This window comes from Pelophylax lessonae (assembly GCF_965119305.1).
Source record: "Pelophylax lessonae genome assembly, chromosome: 1".
Classification (NCBI taxonomy): Eukaryota; Metazoa; Chordata; class Amphibia; order Anura; family Ranidae; genus Pelophylax; species Pelophylax lessonae.
In genome coordinates this window covers 595,566,107-595,578,580 of record NC_138768.1, presented here as the reverse complement: position 1 = coordinate 595,578,580, position 12,474 = coordinate 595,566,107, and positions in this window count along the sequence as shown.

Below are 12,474 nucleotides of genomic sequence, written 5' to 3'. Positions count from 1 at the left end.
GTGATCGGACCAGAGGATAAAGGAACACCGTTAATAAGACTCACTGAGACAGGTTTAGAAATAATAGGGACTTTATTTAAAGCAGCAAAACGTATGTCAATATAATTTCCACAAGATCCTGTGTCAATCATGGCCTTAGTAGTAATCCTGTTCTGGTCCCACTGTAATGTTAAGCAAACAAAAAGGTAAGGGTTAGTAATTGAAGTTGTCAATTCCCCCTAGGAGGACATGTGAACACTCACCCTTCTTTTTGTAGACTAGGGGACAGTTTATCTTGTGATCCGGGGACGTTTATCTTGTGATCCGGGGATGCACAGTACAAGCAGAGATTACCAGATCGTCTTCTGGCTCTTTCCATAGTTGATAGAGGTGGGCGTATGGTTCCTACCTCCATAGGAGTGGGGTCATCGGCCGAAATCCGAGAAGAACTGGATAATGTCATTCCCATTTTTTCAGCCTTTCTTTCTCGTAGTCTTCTATCTATGGTGATACTGAGTTGTATCAATGCATCCAGGGTTTTTGGCAGATCCGCTCGGGCGAGCTCGTCTTTAACGGCCTCTGATAGGCCAAGCCTAAATTGAGTTTTCAGAGATGCATCATTCCATTCTGAATCAAGGGTCCATCTCTTGAATTCTGCGACAAAGTCTTCCACAGGTCTCCTACCTTGTTTCAAGGACCTTATTTGAAGATCGGCAGTACTCTGCCTATTGGGATCATCATATAGGCTAGTAAGTTCTGCTAGAAATAAGGCATAGGATTTGAGAAGCTGATCGTTTTTCTCAAAAAGAGAGTCTGCCCAGGCCCGAGGATCGCCTGTTAGGTAAGAAATAATCGTACAAACCTTAATGTGATCAGTAAGGTAGGTACGGGGTTCGTTCAATCTGTAACGCTCCTGCGTTTTATGTATAATGTGGATTTACAGCTGCAGAAATATTCCACTTCAGTAGTCATGTAGAGAAACGCTGAGACACCAATCTCAACTCCCAAGACTCATCATGTGTGGATAGTCTCAATTCAGCAAGTAGATACACACACTCAATAAAATGTTCCTAGAGTGACTTATATGTATAGTAATATAGTGATGATAGGCTGAAGAGACAGGTTGGGTAGAGATGGTAGATGACAGACACTTGAAAGGAATGTTCTTGAAAGTAAGATAGTAGCAGATGGGATGCAGATAGGTTTAGCAATCATGTATGGTAGCAGATGATAGAGTAGCAGGTGAACATACAGGATAGACCAACCCAGTGCAAGAGCAGATGGTATTAGGCTCAAGAGCTAGCAATCTTAGTTAATGCAGATGTAGTAATAGTCCTTAGTATGCAAAGCTAGATAGTGTAAGCTTTAGTATGAAGGTTATAGAGGTTTCCACTGTGGGGTACTTATCACTAGTAGCAATGTAGTAGAGGAGAGGTTCGGCAAGAGCGGATGATCCGGTAACGGGATACAGGGATCAGCAGCGTGGTTCCGATAGCGAGGTATGCTTGCAAGCATGAGAGCTTCAAGGCAGATTATGCGGCGTTGAACGAACATGTGAGTGAGACCGCCGGAGGTTGAAATAGCCGCTCCAGCGGCGCTCAGTGATGACAGCATCGGTCTTAAAGGTGTATGCGCACCTTACCAAAAGAGAATGGTGGGGCGCATACACTTAGGAAAAGTGGAATTAGGGTACCAAAGGTACCAGAACATTACAATAACAGGTTCATTATTCATAGTTTAGGAGGGAGAGACAAGATGGGTTTATCTTAAAATAAAAATTAGAGTTTATTATCTGAATGGCAATAGGCACAAATATTTTACAACAGCTTTGAAGTATGTAGGCAGTTTGGTTAGGTCACAATTTAAGGAGAGATGTGGTAGGTTTTATCCTGAAGTATAAATTAGAGTGTATTGGAATGGCAATATTTAAAAACATTTTTGAGAAGCAGGTATAGAACCAGATCAACAGAAAAGGCTGAAAAATACTGCAAACATTAATACACATTTAGCAATGTGAGTGTTCCTGTGCGCTGTGCTAAGTAAGGGTTAAATTGTAATTAGACTGCTGCCAGGTGAAAGATATGGTCTCCTTTGAAAATTAGAAGTGTGAGATCCCAGCACTGTCTGTGCTTTACTCTGTCTGTGTTATACCCAAACAATCCAAGAAAAACACAAAATATATATAAGTGTAAACATGCAATTCTATGACATTTTGGGTGGTGGTGTTTATTCCCAACTTTACCTGCTATGGGTATCGTTCAATTTCATAAATGAAAAACTGTTTAACAGTGCTGATAATACATCCATAAATAAAGAAATCACAATAGTATAAATATAAAATAAGTTCATAAGTTCATAAAGTGCTGTATATCGTCTTTTTGTTTACAAGTTAAAATCTGTATTTTTTGCTAGAAAATTACTTAGAATCCAAAACAATATATATATTTTTTTAGCAAAGACTCTGGAGAATAAAATGGCGGTCATTGCAATATTTTTTGTCACGTGGTATTTGCGCAGCGATCTTTAAAACACCATATTTTTGAAACATTACAAAAAAATCACATTTCGCTGCATTTAAAAAAACTAAGCAGTAAAGTTTTCCCATTTCTTTTTATATATTGTGAAAGATGATGTCACACCGAGTAAATAGATACCCAACATGTTACGGTTTAAAATTGCTCACACCCATGGAATGCTGACAAACTACGGTCAATAGAAATCTCCATAGGCGACGATTTAAAATTTTTTAACGGTTATCAGTTTAGAGTTAGAGTCTAGCTCTTTTTGTAAATTATTGCTCACGCTCTGGCGATCGCACTGATACCTCGCATGTGTGATTTGAACAGTGATTTAATTTGCGGCTCAACTTCCATATACGTTTTCTTTCATGTGCGAGCTAACGGCGATGAGGGCGGCTAAAATGTATTTTTATTTTTTCCTATTTATTTTTTTTTTTTTAGTTTTAACACAGGTTTTAAAAAAAAAAAAAATCTGATCACTTTTATTGCTGTCACAAGCAATGTAAACATCCCTTGTGACAGCAATATGCAGTGACAGGTACTCTTTATGCAGGGATCGAGGGTCTAAAAGACTCTAGACCCCTCCACTACACTTCCATGTATTCAAAACGCCGAAAACTGCATTTTTTGAATACAGTCATTTTTTGAATTTGCCGTCTAGCAGCTGAGTAACCCGGATGTGACGTCATTGACACCACTTCCGGGTTATGTCATCGGGACCCGATCGAAGCCGCATTCAGCTTAGATCGGGACTCAATCCAGCCGGCCGAGGTGTCAGCTGGTTGCTCGGGTCTCACGGTGGGACGGGAGACCCGGGCAGAGACGCGGAAGGCGGATCGGTCGTTATGGTCGTAATCGGTCGTTACCGCCGGAAAGCCAACCGCCGGCTCTAAACAACAATAACGGATGATGCCTCTAGCTAGAGGCATCATCCGGGTATAACCACGCAAAGTCAGCCGACGTACAGGTAGGTCACTTTGCGGTAAGTGGTTAAAAGTGCTTCCGTGCAATAGCATGTAATGACAATGGTGACGGTGCCATGATCCCCTTCCTCTTGTGCCGTCACTCACCGACTCCCATAAAGAATATCGCCTGTAGTGAGCATCCTAGGTGTTTCTGTCAGATGGTTTCTCAGCTGTTCCTCGTATCTCCCCAGATTGTACGTTATTATAGGATATTGGGGACCCACTGTAAAGACACCTCTGGGTGGAGAATCAACTGTAAAAATAGATTTTTCTAGGTGCACGCTTCTGTTCCCTAGAAACAAAAATAGCAGTTAAGCAAAAGACTGCAAGCTCTTTTGAACATGGTTCTCGTTTCTAGCGTGTTTATACATATTGTGGCAGGTCAAAAACCGTGAGTTACAAGAGACTGTCTGTTTGCCAGGAGTCAACCTGCACCAAACATAGAAACCTATAGCTAAGGTCAAGCTATGGAAACATTTTGTGGCACCTTTACAGTGCCTGAGCACCGGAATAGGCTGCAAATTTTTTGAGACACAAGGCCGGATTTGACCTGCAGGAATGAATAGAATTTTTAAAGCTGGGGGCAGGCTGTGGAAACATTATAAAAAGAAAAAATACAGACGGCACACCAACCTAGCACATTACCTTTGCAACAATTTATTAAAATAAAAACAGATACATCATACTCACAAAGGAAATGAAATAACAGGCGAAATTTAAAAATGTGAGTCCACCAGGAGTCTCCACTTTGGCATAGTCCGCTTGGTGAAAACAGTAGTGGGATGAAAACCCCCAAATATATACCTTACGCATTTCGGGGGTGTCCCCCCTTCCTCAGAGCTCTGAAGAAGGGGGGACACCCCCGAAACGTGCAAGCAATATTTGGAGCCCTGAAACATACCAGACCACATGCCCCCAACATTAAGGGGCGGGTGCCTTGAGGTGGGGGGGCTCTTCCCCCCATCCCAAAGAAGATTGTCCTCATGGTGATGGGGACAAGGGCCTCTTCCCGACAACCCTTGGCGGTGGTTGTGGGGGTCTGTGGGCAGGGTGCTTATCAGAATCTAGAAGCCCTCTTTAACAAAGGACACTCCAGCTCATCTCCTCCTGCCAGCAGCGAAGCTAGAGACTCTTTCACCTGGGGCAAAGTTATTTTTTTATTTTAAAAATGTTTTCATTATTTTTACAATTGTATTATTGTTTTACAATATTATTAAATTACATCAATGCCCCCCCCCCCCCTTACATCAGTGTCCCCCTTGCTTCAGATTCCCCTATTTTTTTAGATTCCCCCTAACATTAGTGTCCCCTTACATTTATTTCCTCCATTACTTTAGAATCCCTCCTATCATCAGAATCCCCTTCCATGCATCAGAGTCCCTCCTTATGTCAGTGTCCCCTCTTACATTAGAGCCCCCCTTCCATCAATCCCCCCATTTACATTAAAGTCTCTCCTTACATCAGTGCCCCCTCTCACATCAGAGCCCCCCTTACAGCAATCCCCCCTTTACCCCAGAGTCCCTCCTTACATCAGTGAGCCCCCCTTACCCCAGAGTCACTCCTTATGTCAGTGTCCCTTCTTACATTAGAGCCCCCCTTACATAAATTCCCCTTTACCTCAGAGTCCTTTCTTACTTTAGTGTCGCCTCTTTCTTCAGAGACCCCCTTACATCAGTTCACCCCTTTATATCAAAGTCCCCTCTTACATCAATTCCCTCTTACATCAGTATCCCACCCTTCAATAGTGCCTTTCTTGTGTTAGAGTCTCCCCTTACATCAGTGCCCCCTCTCCACTCTTACTTCAGAAACCCCCTTACATCAGTGCCCCCTAATATCAGTGTGTCTCCCTTTACATCAGTGTACCCCCTACCTTAACCAGCATGGTTGCAACAGTACAAGAGGAGCTCGGAGGCAGAGTATGTGTAAATTGGGAAGTTCAGTCCTCTTCCTGGAGCTGGGGGTGAACTAAACAAGTGATGTCATTGCTTGTTAGGACACCAGCAGTCCAAGCAACCAAGGATTGGGGCGGAGTGGAAGTTTAGGGAATGAGTTTTAGAGCCCTACCAGTGCAGTTGTAACACAGGAAGGATCTTTCAGCTGCAGCTGCTCTTGTCACTGTTGGCTGTAGCTCAAAGATCGGTCCTGTGTGTGAACATGTACTTTATGTACTTACAAAGCTCTGGTTCATTACAGGAGATCTGCCATCTTCCAGGCACATTCCTCCATCTATCCTGATTACACAGGCTCCTGTAACCCTTCTGTCAAATTAGGGTCATTAAGACAGATCACTGATGTTGCTGCAAGCCTGCAGAGCTGACACAGGTAGCGGGGGCGGGGGGAGAGGCTGCACCCATGTCCTCCCGAACACAGCATACCTGGACAGGCATCTGAGTCTGAGTTGCCGCTCCCTTACCTGTATCAGGGTCTCACCCCTCTGCCTCTCCAGAGCTCCTTGGGACAGATCACAGGTGCTGTGTACCAGCACCAGGAGCTGATAGGGGAGGGGGGCGCGCACATGTTCTCCTGAAGGCTCTGTACCGGACCCACTCTCCAACTACTCCGCTCTCTCTCTGAGCACTTGCCAACACACAGGCACCCTGCACCTTCTCCCAGCTCTCTCCTCCTCCCTCCCAGGGCTGACAGGTGTAGTGTAGTGATGTCGCGAACCTAAAATTCGCCGTTCGCGAACGGCGAACGCGAACATCGGCAAATGTTCGCGAACCGGGCGAACCGCCATAGACTTCAATAGGCAGGCGAATTTTAAAACACACAGGGACTCTTTCTGGCCACAATAGTGATGGAAAAGTTGTTTCAAGGGGACTAACACCTGGACTGTGGCATGCCGGAGAGGGATCACGCAAAAAAAAGTTCTTAAAAATTATAATTTTTTGATAGAGAGCCAATTATTGGAAAAATTAAAAAAAAATAAAAATAAAAAATTTCTTTGGATTTAGCATCTGGGGGGTCTAAAAAGTGTACCTGTGAAGTTTCAGCTCTGTAGCATGTCCAGAACCCCTAAAAAACAGCATTTGTCTTATATTTTCAGGAATATGGCTTCTCTGCGGCTGGCTTTTTCTCTTGCAGGCATTTATCGGGCATTTTTTTAGGCAGGCATGTCATTTTTTGTATTTAGTGTCTGGGGGGTCTAAAAAGTGTACCTGTCAAGTTTCAGCTCTGTAGCATGTCCAGAACCCCTAAAAAACAGCATTTTTCTTATATTTTCAGGAATATGGCTTCTCTGCGGCTGGCTTTTTCTCTTGCAGGCATTTAGCGGGCATTTTTTTAGGCAGGCATGTAATTTTTTGTATTTAGTGTCTGGGGGGTCTAAAAAGTGTACCTGTCAATTTTCAGCTCTGTAGCATGTCCAGAACCCCTAAAAAACAGCATTTTTCTTATATTTTCAGGAATATGGCTTCTCTGCGGCTGGCTTTTTTTCTTGCAGGCATTTAGCGGGCATTTTTTTAGGCAGGCATGTCATTTTTTGTATTCAGTGTCTGGGGGGTCTAAAAAGTGTACCTGTCAAGTTTCAGCTCTGTAGCATGTCCAGAACCCCTAAAAAACAGCATTTTTATTATATTTTCAGTAATACGGCTTCTCTGCGGCTGGCTTTTTCTCTTGCAGGCATTTATCGGGCATTTTTTTAGGCAGGCATGTCATTTTTTGTATTTAGTGTCTGGGGGGTCTAAAAAGTGTACCTGTCAAGTTTCAGCTCTGTAGCATGCCCAGAACCCCTAAAAAACAGCATTTTTCTTATATTTTCAGGAATACGGCTTCTCTGCGGCTGGCTTTTTCTCTTGCAGGCATTTAGCGGGCATTTTTTTAGGCAGGCATGTCATTTTTTGTATTTAGTGTCTGGGGGGTCTAAAAAGTGTACCTGTCAAGTTTCAGCTCTGTAGCATGTCCAGAACCCCTAAAAAACAGCATTTTTATTATATTTTCAGTAATACGGCTTCTCTGCGGCTGGCTTTTTCTCTTGCAGGCATTTATCGGGCATTTTTTTAGGCAGGCATGTCATTTTTTGTATTTAGTGTCTGGGGGGGTCTAAAAAGTGTACCTGTCAAGTTTCAGCTCTGTAGCATGTCCAGAACCCCTAAAAAACAGCATTTTTATTATATTTTCAGGAATACGGCTTCTCTGCGGCTGGCTTTTTCTCTTGCAGGCATTTAGCGGGCATTTTTTTAGGCAGGCATGTCATTTTTTGTATTTAGTGTCTGGGGGGTCTAAAAAGTGTACCTGTCAAGTTTCAGCTCTGTAGCATGTCCAGAACCCCTAAAAAACAGCATTTTTATTATATTTTCAGTAATACGGCTTCTCTGCGGCTGGCTTTTTCTCTTGCAGGCATTTATCGGGCATTTTTTTAGGCAGGCATATCATTTTTTGTATTTAGTGTCTGGGGGGTCTAAAAAGTGTACCTGTCAAGTTTCAGCTCTGTAGCATGTCCAGAACCCCTAAAAAACAGCATTTTTATTATATTTTCAGGAATACGGCTTCTCTGCGGCTGGCTTTTTCTCTTGCAGGCATTTATCGGGCATTTTTTTAGGCAGGCATGTCATTTTTTGTATTTAGTGTCTGGGGGGTCTAAAAAGTGTACCTGTCAAGTTTCAGCTCTGTAGCATGTCCAGAACCCCTAAAAAACAGCATTTTTCTTATATTTTCAGGAATACGGCTTCTCTGCGGCTGGCTTTTTCTCTTGCAGGCATTTAGCGGGCATTTTTTTAGGCAGGCATGTCATTTTTTGTATTTAGTGTCTGGGGGGTCTAAAAAGTGTACCTGTCAAGTTTCAGCTCTGTAGCATGTCCAGAACCCCTAAAAAACAGCATTTTTATTATATTTTCAGGAATATGGCTTCTCTGCGGCTGGCTTTTTTTCTTGCAGGCATTTAGCGGGCATTTTTTTAGGCAGGCATGTCATTTTTTGTATTTAGTGTCTGGGGGGTCTAAAAAGTGTACCTGTCAAGTTTCAGCTCTGTAGTATGTCCACAACCCAAAAAAAACAGCATTTTTCTTATGATTTTTAGTAGAATACTAATGCAGTGTCTTTCCAGCTGTCTTTTTTTCTTTCTGGCAAGCTGAAATATGATATGCCAAGGCAAACATGCCTATCAGTTGAGCTATGACACAGACAACACTGCACACATGGGGAAATATGTAAAACAAAAAACAGGAAAAGGAAATTAGGTGACGGTCACAAAACATGATATTGTGATTGGCCAAATAAAAAGTCGCCTCGCGATGAGGTCGCGCCAAAGTCGCGCTAAGTCGCGCCAAAATCGCACTGGAAGCGACGCTACTTTAGTGGTAGCGGCAGTGTAAACCAGCACTAAAACATCCAGTGTGTGAATACGATCAGGTATGATGTTTTATCGGTCAAGTAGTGTAAGGGTTACGCCCGTCGCCCGCTTCACAGTGACAGACCAAACTCTGACAGACCAAACTCCCCGTTTAACAGTCAGTCAGTCCATTTGCACAACCGCAAACTCCCCATTTGCACAAGGTTGGATACCAAGCTAGCCATGTCCCGTTCCTTGTCCTCACTGACATCATTGAAGGTCTCTTCCTCCACCCAGCCACATACAACACCAAGGGTCCCCGAAAGGTGAGAACAAGCCCCCTGGGACGCCTGCTGTGGCTGGTATTCCACCTCCTCAAAGCCACCTTCCTCCTCTGACTTCTCTTCTTCAGACTCCTCTCTCTGCGTTGCCACAGGTCCAGCAATTGACAACGGCAAGGCTGCTTCTGGTGGTGATGAGGACCACAACTCTTCCTCTTCATGCTCATCTACAGCCTGATCCAGTACTCTTCGCAGGGCACGCTCCAGAAAAAACGCATATGGGATGAGGTCGATGATGTTGCCTTGGGTTCGACTGACCACCAGGGTTGTCATCTCCGCAAAAGGACGCATGAGCCTACAGCCATTGTTCATGAGCATTCAGTAACGCGGCCAAAAAATACCCAGCTCCGCAGAAAGAATGAAAGAAAATGAATGTTTTTTTTTATGAAAAATTATCCTGCGGATCGCTTTTGGTCTGTACACAATGAAGCAACGACCTTATCATCTGGGGTGTGCCAACACAATCCTAGAGGTGATCGCTTCATTGTGATACGCAAGCCCCTTCACCACGACAAGGTAACGATCACGAAGGGGAATTGACACATGTATGTGCCTTTTTTTTTGTTTTTTGTTTTTTTGCAGCCACAGTGTAGCACCAGAGGCCAGAAAAATTAGGCATGTACACATGCATGAAAAAGTAGGTATTGTTGCAGCCGCTGCTGTAGCAGCGGCCTGAAAAATTGAGGTTTTAAGGCAGAAAGTGCACTAAAACATTGCGGCTTGAACCGTAGTTGGTGGCGGAGACGTCACGTAAGTCATCCGGCATGCAGAGAATGATTATATACAGCAGCGTGTGGACCATTTTTAGGCCAAGGCATCTCAGTCATCACCAGGCCTTTTTTAGTCAAATGCATCCCCCACTGTCAGTCCCTTCGGGATCCATGCCTCATTCATCTTAATAAACGTGAGGTAATCAAGACTTTTTTGACCTAGGCGACTTCTCTTCTCAGTGGCAATACCTCCTGCTGCGCTGAAGGTCCTTTCTGACAGCACACTTGAAGCGGGGCAGGCCAGAAGTTCAATGGCAAATTGGGATAGCTCAGGCCACAGGTCAAGCCTGCACACCCAGTAGTCAAGGGGTTCATCGCTCCTCAGAGTGTCGATATCTGCAGTTAAGGCAAGGTAGTCTGCTACCTGTCGGTCGAGTCGTTCTCTGAGGGTGGACCCCGAAGGGCTGTGGCGATGCATAGGACTAAAAAAGCTCCGCATGTCCTCCATCAACAAGACGTCTGTAAAGCGTCCTGTCCTTGCCGGCGTGGTTGTGGTGGTAGGAGGAGAATTACTTTCACCTCTTCCCCTGTTGGATTCCCGTTGTGCTGTGACATCACCCTTATACGCTGTGTAAAGCATAGTTTTTAACTTATTTTGTAGCTGCTGCATCCTTTGCGACTGCCGGTAATTGGGTAACATATCACAGACTTTCTGCTTATACCGGGGGTCTAGTAGCGTGGCCACCCAGTACAGGTCGTTCTCCTTCAGCCTTTTTATACGAGGGTCTCTCAACAGGCATGACAGCATGAAAGACCCCATTTGCACAAGGTTGGATGCCGAGCTACTCATGTCCAATTCCTCGTCCTCACTGATGTCATTGAAGGTGTGTTCTTCCCCCCAGCCACGTACAACACCACGGGTACCAGATAGGTGACAACGAGCACCCTGGGATGCCTGCTGTGGTTGGTGTTCCTCCTCCTCAAAGCCACATTCCTCCTCTGACTTCTCTTCCTCACACTCCTCTTCCAGTGTTGCCGCAGGTCCAGCAATCGATGGTAAGGCTGTTTCTGGTGGTGGTGATGGTGACCACAACTCTTCCTCTTCCTCTTCACGCTCATCTACGGCCTGATCCAGCACTCTTCGCAGGGCACGCTCCAGGAAAAAAACATATGGGATGATGTCGCTGATGGTGCCTTCAGTGCGACTCACTAGGTTTGTCACCTCCTCAAAAGGGCGCATGAGCCTACAGGCATTGCGCATGAGCGTCCAGTAACGTGGCAAAAAAATACCCAGCTCCGCAGAGGCTGTCCTAGCACCCCGGTCATACAAATACTCGATGACCGCTTTTTCTTGTTGGAGCAGGCGGTCGAACATTAGCAGTGTTGAATTCCAACGTGTCGGGCTGTCGCAAATCAAGCGCCTCACTGGCATGTTGTTTCGCCGCTGAATATCTGCAAAGTGCGCCATGGCCGTGTAGGAACGCCTGAAATGGCCACACACCTTCCTGGCCTGCTTGAGGACGTCCTGTAAGCCTGGGTACTTCTGCACAAAACGTTGCACAATCAGATTCAACACATGTGCCATGCACGGCACATGTGTCAACTTGCCCAAATTCAATGCCGCCAACAAATTGCTCCCGTTGTCACACACCACTTTGCCGATCTCCAGTTGGTGCGGGGTCAGCCACTGATCCACCTGTGCGTTCAGGGCGGACAGTAGTGCTGGTCCGGTGTGACTCTCTGCTTTCAGGCAAGTCAACCCCAAGACAGCGTGACACTGTCGTATCCGGCATGTGGAATAGCCCCTGGGGAGCTGGGGGGGTGCAGTTGGTGTGGAGCAAGACGCAACAGCAGAAGAGGACTCAGCCGAGGAGGTTAGCAAAGAGGATGGAGTAGGAGGAGTAGAGGAGGTGGCAGCAGGCCTGCCTGCAAGTCGTGGCGGTGTCACCAACTCCTCTGCAGCAGAGCCACGCATTCCATGCTTGGCAGCCGCCAGCAGGTTTACCCAATGCGCAGTGTACGTTATATACCTGCCCTGACCGTGCTTTGCAGACCAGCTATCAGTGGTCAGATGGACCCTTGCCCCAACACTGTGTGCCAGACGTGACATGATTTCCTTTTCCACAATAGAGTACAGGTTGGGGATTGCCTTTTGTGAAAAATAATTTCGGCCGGGTACCTTCCACTGCGGTGTCCCAATAGCGACAAATTTTTTGAAGGCCTCAGACTCCACCAGCTTGTATGGTAAAAGCTGGCGGGCTAAGAGTTCCGACAAGCCAGCTGTCAGACGCCGGGCAAGGGGGTGACTCTGCGAGATTGGCTTTTTACGCTCAAACACAGTCAGACACCTGACTGTGGGCAGGTGATGAGCAGGAACTGCTGAAGGTGAGAGGCGGAGGGGCGGGTTGTTGATAGGGGGCATGGAGGACAGCAGTGGTTGACGTGGCTGAAGATGCTGGACCAGGAGGAGGATGGTGGCTTTCAGTTTGTGTGCTGCTTTTACTCATGTGTTGATCCCATAGGCGTTTGTGATGTGAGATCATGTGCCTTCGCAAAGCAGTTGTACCTAGGTGGGTGTTGGACTTCCCACGACTCAGTTTCTTTTGGCACAGGTTACAAATGGCATCGCTGATATCAGAGGCAGACACACAAAAAAAATGCCACACTGCTGAGCTTTGCAAGGACGGCATT